Raw genomic sequence first — 16,717 nt, 5'->3', positions numbered from 1 at the left:
CGGTGCGTTTAATTCCCCGTCGAAGTCTGACTAACGAGGCCGTCAAAGCAAGGGTGGACAAACCTGCGGGAACTCGGTCTCACGAAGTGATTACAGAAGATGGTGTCAGATATCGGACGTCACTTAAGGAAAACAAGGGAGTCTTACAACAGAAGCACTTTGACGCGTAATTCAAACTTGACAGAACGCTCCAAACAGCAAGGCCCAAATCAAACAGCGTCGCCGTTCAAGCAGGCAGAAAGGGCTACTGTAGTTCCTGCGATGTCCGAGCAAGTGTGACGTGACCCCGTCACTCTTCAGGAACAGTCTGAGTCAAGTGGCCAGCCAATGGCGTGTCTGAGCACTCAGAGACGACACGCTCAGAAAGAGTTGTAAAGAGAACACTGTACTTGAAGGACGTCCATACGGAGACTTTATGGGAGCAAGCCAGAAACAGAGAACTCAGATTAACAAATGTTATTTCTGACGAATGAGCTTGCGAAGGCCGAAATAACTATTTTGCCGGCACAGGAGATAACACGGCTTGGGCTCCAGGCCGGTGCATCATGGATAGAAAGAAAGGGATATATAAGGGGGTGTATAGCACGTGATAGCCATCATGGCCTCTGAATCAACCCTGTTCAGAGCTCCGTTTAATCTTTACATTTTAGTTTTTCAGGTATTTTTACTTCACTATCGACAGTGTTAACTCTGTAAAGCCTCCGTAGGAAAGGCTACCAATCGCCGGAGCATGAGCCATGGCTCCTACCCAGATTTCCTCCTTTTTTTCCCAATGGGTTTTTTACGGCAGGTTTTTTCTGGCCTCCGTTCTAATCGCACTTCTATTGTTAACGGTCGCTCAGCTCCGTTATTATTATCCTCTTCTGTATTGGCGTTCTTTACTTGTAATTTTTCTAGTTTACTAGCCTAAATGATACGATATATTTGTATTCTGCCGGGGTTTTTGGTCCAAAGTAGTGGACAACCCGGTCTAACTGGCATAATGTGCTTGTCTATGGGGCTTTTGACCAACGTAGCGGACACCCCAGCCTAACTGGCATGATATGTTTGTATATGGGGTTTTTTGGTCCAAAGTAATGGACACCCCAGCCTAACTGGCGTGATATGTTCGTATATGGGGTTTTTTGGTCCAAAATAGTGGACATCCCAGCCTAACTGGCATTAAGTTTGTATGTGGGGTTTTTTGGTCCAAAGTAGTGGACACCCCAGCCTAACTGGCATGATATGTTTGTACATGGCGTTTTGTGGTCCAAAGTAGTGGACACCCCAGCCTAACTGGCATGATATGTTTGTAAATGGGGTTTTGTGGTCCAAAGTTGTGGACACCCCAGCCTAACTGGCATGACATGCTTGTGTACGGGAATTCTCGTCCAAAGTAGTGGAAGCCCGAGCCTAATTGGCGTGATATGTTTGTGTATGCGGATTTTCGTCCAAAGTAGTGTACTCCCCAGCCTAACTGGCGTGATGTGTTTGTGTACGGGGATTTTTGTCCAAAGTTGTGGACACCCCAGCCTAAATGGCATGATGTGTTTGTACACGGGGATTGGCCCAAAGTTGTGGACAAACCAGGCTGTCTGCTAGTTTTGTATAAATTTATTCGCTCTGTAACCTTAAACACGTCATATTTGTATACGCAGGAGATTTTAGTGCAAAGTAGTGGACACTCTAGCCATAATTGCAGTCAGATGTAAGACTCATTTAGTTTGCATTTTTGTTTGTGCACGTCCAACGTGTATATGTAAAAAATGTGTTCAGTCGTCAAATACATATTTTATTCACATCTACTCTGAGGATGAGCTTTTTACAAGAATCCACAAGGACAGATTGTAGAAGTGGTCGGCGATAGCAGTTTATACCTGTATGACGAACAGTTCAGTGTATTGGATGATTTATGTAAATTCTTATTTTTGTAGTTGTTGTAACGTAGTTTGGGTTGGTTCTTGCCAGGCCCTTCCCAAATAAACTTATTTGCCTATTAGCCGTGTCAGTGTTCATTCGTTGTGAAGTGGAGACAAAATTTCGAGATACGATATGTTGTCTGTGAATGGAACAGTTCTTTTGTGTTTCTGTTCATTAGTTTTTTTTTTTTTTAGAAAGAAAGGGATGTTATATATGGTAGGCTAGGTTGGCTAGCCGGCAGCCTCGGTACTAGGGTGCACGCTAGCCTCGTTATGATGTATATATAAGAAAGATCGACTTTCAAAATAAACGGTTATTTTGTTCTTGTACTACTTTATTGCATAGTCTACCTGTTGAAACAGGCGGTTCCGTGCCATAGAGGGGTCAGTTAATTATAACGCTCGCATCTGAAAAACAGCAAGGAAAATTGGAATAATTACACAAGCGCGCATGGCATGGGTTGCGACGAGGAACATTATCAGTTGCATTGCAAATAGCTAAACAATAGCTACCATCCTTGCACAACAGAAGTAACACCACGTCCTCAAAGGGACTTAAGCTTTACGTTGGGACTAGACAACCTGAGTAACGCTTATAACAGAGTTCGCATTCCGATGCTGTGGGACTGAATAGAATATAATTTAATTAACCACGCACCTTAGGGAGTGCGGGGCTCTTATAATGAGTAGCGCTTTTTGTCGGCCTTGGGTTGTAATGTCATGGCGAACTGGTCGCAAAGAGGCAAAAACATGTGTAGTGGGATAAAAGAAAATATTCGTTGTGGAAAGTTGGGTTTGAGACTTTTTTGTGGGGCTTTTCGAGTGTCTTATCTGAGCCAGACTGAAGCAACCCTCCGTGCGACATCACGAACTCTGTGAAAATCACCGTGGTGAGCTAAATTTCGCGCTGGAATTTGGTCGGATAACGTATTTGTGCGTGCTCTTTGCATTCGTCTCGAATATTTTTTGATCAAGTAAAATAAAAATATTAAACGACTGTATCGCGGATTGTTTATATTACGCGGTAACTATAATCGCTGCAGCTGGGAACAATGTTAACAGATTTTCGACAGAAAGCATTATTTTAATTTCTTGAGAGTATCCTGTGTTTCTCTGGAAATGGTAGGCGATTGCCTCGTTTCTCGCTGCATACCTTAGCTGCCACAGTGGTCGCGGACTCCTCCCATAACTTAGTTTACCGCGATGTGTTAGTGGAGTATGCAGTGAGAATAAATTACTGCTGGATGTAAGGTGAAGGCTGCGATCTCAACTGAGTAAATGCGCGGTGTATGACATTTCTAGAATCTGTATCCAGCAAAGGTCGAAATTCAGTCGATGGAAATTCAAAAGAACTCTGAAGCCAAGATCTATAAGGGTGAGCCTGAACCAAGAAACGGCAATGTAAACGTTATCAGCGGTTCTGAATGCAACTGTCATTACTGTAAAGTCGCGGTGAATAAAACAACTCCTGCTTTTAATACACACGAATCGATCGTTACATCTTGGTTTCCACACACACACACACACACACACACTATACATTCATTACGCCTGCTTATATAAATAGCGAAAACAATTCCTATTACGTGATTGGTTCCTGACACATTCCACGCGTGCAGAATAAGTCAGGACACTACAATTACTCAGTGCATTACTGATTGTAAAGCACGTTTGAATCAAGTGGAAGCAAATCAGTCTAAAAAATCTAACTTCATATGAAATAAGACAATGTTATTGAAGGACAGTGTATTGGCGTACACTTCAAAAAAGCAATGACCTGTATTTTCTGCAACAACCACAGGCATCCCAAGCTCACAATGCGAGGAGTTATTATTACCCAGGCAGTGAGGCCTGGGTTTAAATTTCGGCTCCGTTTGTTCTTTCTTTTATTTTTTTTTTCCCACGTTCAGTCCCAAATCGCCGAATGGTCTCTAAAGCCCATGCGTCACCTGTGCATGCGTACAGCACATGGTATTTACGGAAGTTGTCGTCGTGAAAAGTTAGCACGTATTCCATGATTTCTATAGGGCGATGAAATCACATACAAACGAACACACCGTTCGAGGAAGACCAACACTTAAGGACGTTAAGCGGTTTCGGAACGGGTCGGTCTGCCGGCTTTACGAGAGATCAATTTACGAGCGAACATTTTCAGTAAATTTATCAAGAATCATGTTATACCAAAAGAGCTGTGAACCGGGGCTATCAACTATTCAACTTGATAAAAAACCTCTTCAGAAGGGTCATCGTATTTTTAGACGTGATCGTGAACCAAGCAGAACCCTAGCACGAACTCAAGAACGTCTGAGCAACAAGAGCAGAAAGGGTAGAGAATTTGTTTACGAATGTATCTGTTGGAGTACACTTAAGTAAAACGCCCTGAGAAACTTCGTAAAGTATAATAAAGATAAAATCTCGAACTAAACGATATTCTCTCGTTATTTTCTTGTAACAGAGTTATATGTCTTTACAAGAGTGAAACTCAGGTAGCGAATTATTGTACATTTAAGCTGAAAGAAACTAATGTATGTTGACCCCAGCAACACAATTCTTGGCTTGCACTGTCACGCAATCCTGATGCAATAAAAAATTTATTCGAAAACCATTCAGTGGAAAATCAAGAAATTGTGATGTTATAGGAGATTAATAAAGATGACATTCCTCTCATTTTTAAGTCTGTGCGTTTTCCCAAGCTCAGATATTCGTCGAAATATTTTGCACAAAATTTACAGAGTATGGAGCCGCCATGTTGGTGTACCTCCGCTGTACGCCAACATTGCGGCCGGAAAATAGAGTAAACATCTGGAACTTACTTTGGCTATCTAGGCGACTGATTATCTATACTGAACAAACAAGCATTTACATAAGCACTTTCCCTAATACGTTAACTTCTGAATGGGCTAAAATTCACGAGATAAGTATATGATTTCGACAAACGCGTTCGTAGGTCTATGTCACGCACCGCCATAACTATGAAATTCAAAATGTCTCGCTTGCTTGAGAAACGCAAATAACAACGACAAAGGCTAAGGAAAATAGACTGAAACGTTTATAGGCTGATATAAAGACCTTGACTCATTTCACACCCTTAAGACCTACAAACGAGTGATAAGCTATTAATTGATTCCAAGAAATGCAATCAAAAACAGAGTAGTTTAAGCACATCAATTCGATTGAATTTCGTACAACTTCAAATGCAGAACATTTAGCTCAGTTGCAATAAAGCTAGTGCTTCTTGACTGCCTGGGTACACGCAGCAAAGCGTCTAGTTTGTTTTAGAACTTTATGCGAACGTTCGGCGCGCGAAACGTGACACAGTTACCGCCGACATCTACTATTACACAACGACCGAGTTTGGTAACGCGAAACGCGACCTTCACCTTGCAGCATATGGTGGTGCTGTGTTACAACGGTTTGAATTTTTAAAGGTTTGTATGGGGAAAAACGGTAATCGACATTGTAGCTGAAATTTTGGTATCTTTGCAATAAAAATGGCTTACCTCAATGCCTTGTTGATTCGATGACAGGGGAAGGGAGCGGAGAGTTCTCGGCAAGCCATGACCGGAGCGAGGTACATGGCTTGCCGAGAACTGTGCGCTCCCTTCCCCTGTCAGGCTCAATTTGTTAGCCCGGCATTTTGCTCGGGCTTCGAATGCGTCCATGGCTGGTCCCGGCAGCATGATCGCTCAGTCCGGATGGCTAGCTTTCTTCGATTCAGAGCTTTGTGCCGTGCGCTGTGGAGATGAATTTGGCTTGGAATTTAACTGAAAGAGAGCGCTTAACCCTGCACTATGATTCTGCGGAGGAATTGGGGCGGCTGGCAGGATTTCAGTGTTTTTTTTCTTTTCGCTTCGAGCGGGGGTTAGTCTAGAATCGAGTGTGTAGCCTTTACTCTTTCTTAGCAGACGAAAACCAAAAAGCGACAACTCGCTTAAAAGGCTTCGGATCGAGCTGAGAAGGTAGATGACAATAGAAAAGACAACAAGGCATTGAGCTAAGCCATTTTTATTGCAAAAATACCAAAATTTCAGCTATAATGTCGATTACAGTTTTCCCCATACAAACCTTTATAAATTCAAACCGTTGTAACACAACACCACCATATGCCGCAAGGCGAAGGTCACGTTTCGCGTAACCAAACTCGGTCGTTATGTAATAGTAGATGTCGGCGGTAACTGGGTCACGTTTCGCGCGCTGGACGTTCGCATAAAGATTTAAAAAAATAATAATAATAATAACTCCTGGCATTGTGAGCTTGGGCCGCATGTGTAACAACACAGTACACTCACCGAGGATAGTGATGACGAAATGACCACGTGCATTTCATGTAAGGCTACTATGTTATCTCCAATGTACAACAAGAAGCTTTTGTCCAGTTTGATCATCAAAACTACTCAAGGGAAAATGCTAACTTTTGCATGTTTCAATGATGGCCTTCAACGTTTTCTGGCATCGGCCGGTTGACAATCATACAGATATAAATGACATGTCACAAGAGGAACTGCAGAAGCTTTTGCTTCATGGAGGCAACAGACAAATGATCGTTGACAACTCAACACAAGTTATTGACCGATTTCTTCTGTGAAACTGCCAAAAGAAAAAAAAGACTTGTTCATTTATTGAGACATTTTGTTTAAAGATTTTGTTACTGTTCACTTAGTCATTCAAATTTGAATGACTTATCATTGAAAGAGTTTTTACGCTGTAGAACTTTGGACTTTAAACAAGTAATGACTGACAACTTCATGCAAGTTTCCTCTTTGAACGTTTTCAAACATTTTGTTTTTGTTCATTTGGTCATTCAAAAATAAATTTCAGTAAACAATACTATCAACATTATTATACTAGACGTTGTATGTTGACTCCACATAGCATAATTGTTAATATTAATAAAGTCCTATTTTTGATCCATGCTCTTTTTTCTTATATTTAGTTTGAACAAAAGTTCTCTCTGAAACAATTCATTGTCAACTGTGGCTATCTTTAGTCGCTTGCATTTGAAAATGACTGCTTTTAGTATATACCACACAAGTAAATAGTGCTCTTCGCGCGCTCTGATTAGTTAACTCGGAGGTGATTAGCAAATACTATTCACCTCCGAGCAGCCAGCGCGAGAGATCTTAAAATTTCCGACCGCTTCTCACACATAAAATAACGTTTAGGCCCGCTAATTATTCAGCTTGTGTGGTATATACTAAAACAATTATTCACCTCAGTGTCGGTGAAATTGATGGATATTTACCTCGCCGCCTCGCGGCTCGGTAAATATCCACCACTATTCAGCTCCACTTCGGTGAATAATTGTTAATTAATGCATTGTTCTAAACAATAACAGCAGTGAGATAATGAAAGATGCGAATACAGCCATAACACTACTGGAAAAATGACCTGAAAAAACTTTTCAGGCTCTGAACGGGATTCGAACCCACAACCTTTGCGTTACCGGTGCAATGCTCTACCAACTGAGCTATCAAAGCCACAATCGGTCGTGTGTGAGTTCGGCCCTATATGTTCAGTGGACGTAATACTCCGCTCAAGCTTATAGGGCCGAACTCTCATGTGGCTTTGATAGCTCAGTTGGTAGAGCATTGCACCGGTAACGCAAAGGTCGTGGGTTCGAATCCCGTTCAGAGCCTGAAAAATTTTTTCAGGTCATTTTTCCAGTAGTGTTATGACTGCATTCGCATCTTTCATTATTTCATTTAATTGCTACTGTTGGACATCTATTACCATGGAATAACAGCAGTACCCACATGCAGTCGCTGATGAAAAAACTGCCCAATCATTGTAGAACACGTTGTTATCATTTTCATGGCACAATAGGTTACCATAGCAACAGTATAGCCTGCTAAAGACACCCTTAATTACAGCTTTAGTGTCTTATAATTCAAAAACGGCACAGTGAATTTTTTTATATTATCACAATTTCATAAGCATGATAAAACGCAAGTTTTGGCAAAGTTTAAAAAGTTCTGTACATAGGGTTCAGAGCCACCTTTAAAAATTTTTCAAAACTTTAATGTGGCTCTGAGCCCTATGTAAAGATTGCTCACCAATGATTGGGCAGTTTTTTGATACCATGATTGTAGCATCAAGTGATAAAGTGATTAAAATGATCCATCAAAATCTGACTGCTGGAAACCGTTTCGAGCTACCTTAAATGAAAAACTTCGCGCGGGTGGAATCTGCTCGCTCGTTTAATAATGGATGGCTTTACTTTACTATTAGCATTCCAAATTTATTTCGGCCTTTTTGAGAACTGGAGATTCCTTGTCTAACTTGTGTTTCCAAATAGAAAAATATTCGTACTCTAGGTATTGGACTGAAAGTAGCTCGCAATGGAGGCTCGTTCAGAGAAATATTTAGAAGAGATTAATGTCATCTGAATTTGGAAAGACTTCCCGCATAACGAGAATACAAATATGGCCATTTCTCCGTCATATTTCAGTTTTAATGCTGTCGAAAATCCAAAAACCGACTGTAGTCGGTCGACCTACAAGTATCAGATGGCGCTGTAACCTACAGAACGGGAAACAGAAACGATAACATAATTTATAAATCGTATCTGAAAGATACGAAAAACTTTTTCAGTTTTATTGACGACAAAAGGGCACCAAAAACGTTTTATATGTTTCAACAGCCTTTGCATAAATATCTAACAGGAGAAAGGAATTTACAGGGTACGCAACGCATACGAAAACGTTTATCACAACAACTCTCCTGTAGAAACTAGCTATCGTAAAGAAACGCTCGGCCTTACCTTTTTAAGGGCTGATTTACACCGTGCGACTTTGTCGCATGCGACAAGTTTACGACAGGCCTACGACATAAATTGTTTCGTGTAAATCAAACCTACAACTCGCTTACGACTGTTGTGTACGTCAAAAAAATTGTCGCAGGATTTTAAAACATGTTTTAAAACGCTGCGACAATCGTAGCCGAAATCGCTAGAAAATCACGTATTGTGACAAATTTCTACTGAGTAGGGGAAGAAGGAGAGGTTTCCTTGCCTCAAAATGGCGGACGAAGTTGTTGTCGACTGCTGATTCACATGAAGTCGTTTCTCGAAAAGTACTACACGGATTAAAGCGAAAAACACCTCGTTAGAAAGTTTTTTCAAAGCGCAGGGCAGCTAAAATATTTGTTTACCGTTTGTTAGAACTTTCGCTCCGTAAATCCCGGTGCAAACTTTTGCATATTTAATTTTGTAAGTGATAATGTCGTGCGCGTGTAAATGGTCCTAAGTCATGTCGTAGGCCTGTCGTAAGCTTGTCGCATGCGTCAAAGTCGTACCGTGTAAATCGGTCCTAAGAGAATTTCTTCTAGTTCAACAGAGAGAACTATCTCAAAATAAGCTGTAGCCTTCGTCGACAGTTACATGGCAGCAAATCGAGAAAGACATCGTGAGTCAGAGTACTACATGTATTAAACGGCACGTGTGGAAAAGTTTGATATATGTATTCTCTTCGTGGGATACTGATAAGAATAGAACAGAACATTTAAACAAGCCAGCTCTTATTCTGGATAGGCCGGATTACACTGAGAAGTCCATTGATTTTGTTGATAAAATGCGCAAAGAATGCTTTTCGGGTTTAAGCTACTGTTATGGCAAAACATTATCTAACAAGCTACAAAAAGTACAAAACCGTGCTGCACGAATAATAACTTCATCGGGCTATGACGCTGATGTCGATTCCTTGTTTCACAAACTCAGCTGGAAAGACTTGCAATCTCAACGTCAAATTTAGAAAGCTCTAATAATTTTGAAGTCTTTAAACGGTCTGGTTCCCGAATATCTCATTTTAAATTTGTAACGCGAAATGAATCAAATTATGCTCTGAGGGACTCGGTAAGCAAACTTGTTGTTCCCTTTCCGAGAGCTAACTACATGAAAAATAGTTTTAGTTACAGCAGCGTACCCCGTTCGAACAGCTTACCCTGTAGCATTAGAGAGTTTGGTTCATTAAATCAATTTAAACGCTTTCTCTATCATAATTTTTAAACACACGGCATTTATGGAAATCAGGTTTATAAGTAGAATATTGTTGTAAGTTAAGGTGGCCGAACACAGTTTTCACGCGCACTTTTGCTGATGCAATTCAGCGCGCGCACAAGGATTCCAAAAAACAAACATGCCGTCAATAGAGCGATCACTTTATTTACTCAACACCCGCACTATCTGTGCTATTTTTCTCTATAATCGAACGCAGTGTATTGATGGCTTTAGTCTTTTATTACAACGATATGTTAGAAAAGGTAACGATGCAATGAACCCAGCAATTCTCAGCTTTTTCTTTGTTACCGAAAGAACCCAGTTAAATGCTGCGCATGCGTAGTAAGTCAAAAAATTGCGATTGAATGAAAAATTGCAATATCGGAAATACGTGTATTTCTCGAAAACCACTCATTAGAATTGCACGACACTCAGCACAAAAATACTTTAGGAAATAAGTAACTGGAGCATTGAAAATAATTGAACTTTAACAAAGGAAATTCTAGATATTTTAATGAACCTTCAACAAGGGATAATTAAAGATCTCTCTGTTAAATTATTGGCAAAATGATGTTAACTTGTGAGAATCGTTACAAGCTTGTTGCATGCAAATTATAAAGAAATCTAATGACTTGATTTTCTACAAATAAACAAAAACGATTTTAAAGGCCTGTTTCTATTTATTAATGTTGCCATGGCAACGGCACATACGTCAGCTCAACTATCAAAACACCAAAGTTTGTGTTGTTAACTTGCTTGCTGCCATTTTTGGCGACCGAGGGATCAAGGGTTTCAGAGAAAAAGGGGAATGAAACACAAGTATCAAAAACTGTGTTCAGCCACCTTAATATAATATTAGGATTAGAATTTCGGTTTAGCATTTTAGAAATTTTATTGGAATTTATTGTACCTGATGAATTTTTTACCGTGTATAAATAATGATTAAAGAATTAAAGAATTATAACGGTTACGAAGAAGACTAGGAACATCTCCAAAATTGATTTAAAAATCCAGAAGAAATACGAGGATAAAATATATGCAGAAAATTTGGAGCAAAGAGTCCTAAAATCCAAGTTTGCACTTACACAGAAAAACGCAAAATTTTGGTGAAACGATTTTTGAAAACGCGGTTGCCATGCCATAAACTTCAGGACATGAGACCAAGCAATTGACGCACCAAGCGTTCCCTGATAATTTGACGCAAAGTGACGCAAAATATTAAGACTATTATTACCTTCAATGCACTTTACACTGAATAAGGAAAGATTGAAATAAGGTTAAAGAGGATAGACTGCATTACAGCTGTACATGCATTGCTTTAAGGAAATTCAGATGTAGACGTTCTTATCTGTATCATTAGATAGATAAATAGATAGATAGACAGACAGACAGACGGACGGACGGACGGACGGACGGACGGACGGACGGATGGATGGATGGATGGATGGATAGATGGATAGATAGATAGATAGATCTTTGAGTAGTCGTTTGAATTGCCCAAGGGACTCTACATTAAGGTGTATTCGCTGACTTGTACCTACAAGGACACAATTTAATCGGTCATACTTAGCTTCTGAAACTAATTTTATAAATCGCCTTTGAGAGAATGGAATAAACAACAGAAAACTTCCAAGCTTACCTACAACTTCCACTGTCACCTTGCGTTTCCATATTTTGCTGTTTGCTCCTTCAAGAGTACTCACTTCACAAGAAAATTCTCCATTATCCTCAGCAGTAACATTGAAAATTGTTAATGTGGCCAGTTGGGGAATCCACGATACGTTGTACCTTCCTTTGAAACTTGTTTGTACTCCAATTTGTCCTGATGATGCCACGATGGTGGCAACGCTTGCACCGTTTAGCTTTAGACCTACTGTAATAAGAGTGATTGGATTTGTATCCGCCGTCAGACTGAAGTTCCAGCGCAGTAGTACATTGGTAGATCCTTGAAGAATCGGTTGACTGTTGGCGATGAGCTCTGTGAGGTCATCAGATGTTGTCTCAACCGGAGGAGGTTCAAACCATGTGACGCTTCCCCCGTCTGCAATTGAAAAACAGCCTTGCAAGTGTCAAAAAATCTAACACGACTGATAGAAGTTATCACCCGCATATTCTTGATGAGACTCTAACGTTTGAGTTTACTGATGTTTGGTCGTTTCCTTCAACTTCAAGAAGCGGCGTCCGACCAAGCTTTCTTCCTATTTTCTTTCGAGACGGGCAAAATAGAAATATTTAAAATGCATAGAGACTATGATGTTTGAGTCCAAGGGAAAGCCCTCGCGCACGGGTGTTTTTTTTTTTTTTTTTTTTCTTTTTCAGCGGCGGAGCTTTGCGACAAGGCCATAAGTAAAATGATGAGTAGTGAAACTGAAAGAAATTCCCTTTTGGCCTCACCCATAGCGTTCTTGGCTCCAACGGCGAAAGAAAGTGTTTGTGCAGGAACCCCGCCAGATAAACAGACTAGGCTCGTGTTTCACGAAAAAACGTTTTGTTCCTTACATTCATGACTCGAGTCTACATGTGCTGCATTTTCTATTGGCAGAATGAGCTCAACCAGCTTAGTCGTTAGCTGAGCTTTTCTGAGGCCGGAGCAGACAAAGAGTGTAATGAAAATGAAAATTAGGCGCTGGGCTAGGAAACTGTCTCTGTATTTCAGGCTTTTCATAATTTTGTCCCGCGCACCATTATTTTAATTGTTACACGAAGGTATTCTCTAAAATTAGATTTTCCCTGGAGAAACAGCAACTTCAAAAGCGAATATTTATATCCCTTTGAAGTACTGAGAAGAATATCAACATCTCTTAGTAAGTGATTACCATAGTTATTAAATCCATTTTGAAATCACTGCTAATCCATGCAATCTGATTGGTTCTCAAAGGTGCGATTTATTCACGAATCGCACAATTTTTTGGTCTAAATCCCTCTTTTTCTCAGCCAATGGGAATGGAGAGCAAAACAAAACAACTAATCAGATTTCAAGCTTAGTTTCGCGTAACCAATATCATTTCAGGAAAATGAAAGACGAATTTGCACATTTTGCTACTTTTACTGCAAAAGCTTTGTTTGTTTGTTTTTTTTTTTTTTGCTTTTTTTCAAAACAATTGACGAATTTAATTAATTAAAGTTTCTCAATGACGATAATGAGCTCCTTCAGGCTGAAGGCCTACTTAAAGGGAAGTTTCCAACTTTCAGTGTCCATTTTGAAGAACATTTTGGCGATGTTTCTTCAAAATCTGCTCAAGATCCGTGTGATACCACACAACAACAAATTCAGAGCCATATCAAAAAGGTAGATGTTCCAGGTTTCCGGTACTTTCAAACGAAACAATACAAGAGCTTAACTCCCTTTCGCTCTGAATAAACATAGTCAAAATACGCCCCACTCCACAAAAACAGTGAATGAACGTCTTCCGAAGCTGGTGCTAGTCCCGCCATCTTGAAAATATCTTGAAACAAATGGCGCCACAAGAACGTGACAAGGTCCTGAGCATAAAGTTCTACGCCGAGGTCTCAAATAGAAACGGAGATGATGGCGAGCTGAAATCCCTTAAAATCATGCAGTGCCATTGAACGGTTTATACAAGAGAAAAACTATCCACTAGGCATCGTGCACTCGACCAGGATTCACAACTCAAAAAAAATCCATCGCAGAATCACACAGGATGCACCTTCAAATTTCTTCCCCAAAGACAACAAGAAGTCTCAGCCTTAACTGCAGAAGAAAGGAAGGCCTTCGATCATTGATTCAGGTGACGAGAATTGAACTTTTATACATGAAGTCGGTAGACTGCTTTCGTTCTGACTCAGAACTGCTAGTTTCTTTGACGTCAGTTTTTTTTTTATTTTTTTTATGCGATTTGTCCTCTTACTGTTGATAAATTGCGTCATAACATTGTCAAAGAGGAATAACAATAACAAGACCCCAAAATGGTCAAATACGGGGAATAATGAGGGGAAAAGATGCTGTAAACTTGCCGTAAACAAAGATAAGTGAATTTTATTCAAAATGACGCGAACATTGTCAATAGGTTTTCTCGCTTTTTGATTGGCTACTTAACAAAGTCAATAAAATCTCATTGGTTAAACAGTAGACAGTTTGACAGCTAAAGGTTGAATTTGAAAGCTTGCATAAATTAAAATTTTATCTGTCTGTAACTTTTTTGATGATAAAATTGAGCCAATCAGCGAGCGAGAAATTAGGCAATTATTGTCAGATGAGTTTTCGTCACATGACATCGTTTTGCATACTAAATGAGCAAGCTACTGGAACAATACGCTAAAATCTGAAATTTAAGGCGATAAAATTGTCCGATTTTAAAATGAATCTAATAAAAGGGCAATTGAACTTCGTGTCGTGCAATTTTGGTCTGAAATCATACTTGTGATTTCAAATCGAACTCCCGCATGATTTCAGACCAAATTGCACTCCACTCAGTTCAATTACTATTATGTAACCACGTAATACCCCATGCTGTGACTTTGTTAAGAGTGAATGCCTATAAAAATGGACCTAAATCGCCTATCAATGGCGCAAGTCGAAAAATTGATTTCGCTTGTATTTCGTCCATAGATAGGTCCTAGTAAGAATAGAAACGGACCATAGTTAGTTTCTGCTAATACAGCTTTCTTTGGTAGAAATATGCCAAAAACGATTTCGACCCGATTGGGCTCGAAATCTACTTCCGGTTTTGCTGAATTTTCCGAATATTTGATCGCTTCGCGCTCCGCAGAACAGCTACTTGAGAATCTTTCAATGGATTTTATATTCAGTTCAGGTCATCATGGTATGACTAATCGAAAAATAAAATAAATCAAAGTTAGTTTTGAGCCCGAAAAGAGATCAAACTGACACGCAAAATCTTACAATGTGTCGCAAGAGAATTATTGCATAAAAACATCGCCATATTTTTCTATGGGCTATAACTTTAAATACCATAAAAACACTTTCTACGGGTTAAATATACACCCACCTGTTAAAATATCAAAAAATATCTCTGGGCAAATGGTTTCAAGTCGCCCGCCATGGCCTGTGTTTCTCATAGATTTTGCCCAAAACCCGCCGTTGTAATGTAAACAATTGAGTGACGCGGATAGCCACTCTCGATTAAATATTCGTTTCCAGCAATCCGATGAAAGCAATTTTTGAAACGTTGTGTGGATAAAGTAATGGAATTTTTTTTTTTCGTCTTTTTTTTTTTTTTGTTTAAGTTAGTATATAGACATATATATTTTTTTTCATTTGCATTGCAACACCCACGGCATCCCCGGTAAAGAACGTTACTACAGTGCCCCGGGAAATGATTTTAACATTTGTTTACTTTATTGATTTTCCCTGATAACTTACAATACAGTGGCAGTTTTAAAGATACACTTAACCAATCCTCTATGGTTTATGGCAATTGAATCATTGACTGACAAATAAAGTCAAGTGGAAATACCATAAATTCTATAAACTAGTAACTGCGTGCTGTGTAGAAAATTTGTACCTACACAATATGCTCAAACTTCATGAGAAAACCCGGAATTTCTTGAATTGAATTAGCCGAGGAAGAAATTGCGTTTAAGTTTCAATCCTACTGGGAAAAAAATCCATCTTTTCTACTTTGGTTGTTTGATCAATTAACTGAAATTTGCAGATCATAACACTGGTAGACAAATAAACATTACAGTGGTCGATCTAGGACTAGGTTTACACTAAAGGAGTTTTTTTGGATTCGTAAAAGTTCCCGGATTCATCAATTTTATAGTATTCGGATTATTAGGGGTTTACAGTGAAAGGATATTCGGATTCTTAACCGTTTACACACGACGATAACTCCGGGAACGTTCATGATGGAATGGTTAACAAGCAGCTTGTTGCCTCGACAACGAGAAACAAAATGCCTCCGAAAATAAGGCTAGGGGTAGGTTGAGACAGTCTGAAGTTCTCTTTCAACTCGCTGAGCACGGTACTGTTGTCCATCATGTCAGGTCCCTCCAGGTATTTATTCTGGTCTTTACTTAATATCTAGAACCGTCGAGGTTTTCGATCGTGCCATCGTCGTCATCTGCGCAGTAAAGTATAAATTGGGTATCTGAGGAATATGGCATTACCCATTATAAAAATGATTACCTACACCTGAAACAGCACGAGATAATCACCCAGCGACCGCCATTAAATGGCCATCAATGAGTCTACGACTCCACTACGACTGGATCATGTAATCCGCCATTTTCGTTCCACCGCAAACTCAAAAGATCACAGGCGGAAAAATATCCGGATTCGAGAGGAAATCGTTTACACGACAAAACTCTCCGGATTCAAAAGTTTTCGGATTCAAAGTTCCCACTTTAAATTCCGGATTCAAAATCTCCGGAGACACGACCAAACCGGGGAGTTTTTATTTCAGATTCGTCCACTTTTGTGTAAACGGCAAAATCAATCCGGCACTAAAACGTTCCAGATTCATCACGACTCCGGAACAATTTCCTCTAGTGTAAACCTACAATCCTGGCCATAAGTTGTTGGGACACCTCCCCTTTTTGCGCGCTAAAACCCACGATTTCAACTACGTCCTTAACGATTTAGAACAAACGATGAATAGAGGCAAGTACAATTGAACCCCCCCCCCCCCCCAGCAATGTTGCAAGAAAATGAAGCTATTCTGAAGACTAGATCGGATGTGGGAAAAAAGGAAAAAGGGACAATAGAAAGTGGTTAGACAGTTGTGTTGGAACCGAACGCGATTGCAGAAAAATCGTTATTATTGGAATAAGACGTGAATATCTATCTTATCGTCTCTTTAATTCGAGAATACTGTTCTAGGAGGCGAACAATTCTTGAAAC

General features: G+C 39.8%; 1 protein-coding gene across 6 annotated transcripts in view; it reads right to left on the bottom strand.

Moving 5' to 3' along the window:
- LOC145492241 (uncharacterized) overlaps positions 1-16,717 on the bottom strand; it is a 629,788-nt gene that overhangs the window by 434,229 nt on the left and 178,842 nt on the right. The window lies entirely within an intron of this gene.

Source organism: Orbicella franksi, chromosome 7 (assembly GCF_964199315.1).
Source record: "Orbicella franksi chromosome 7, jaOrbFran1.1, whole genome shotgun sequence".
Taxonomy (NCBI): Eukaryota; Metazoa; Cnidaria; class Anthozoa; order Scleractinia; family Merulinidae; genus Orbicella; species Orbicella franksi.
This window is presented reverse-complemented; position numbering and strand designations above follow the sequence as displayed.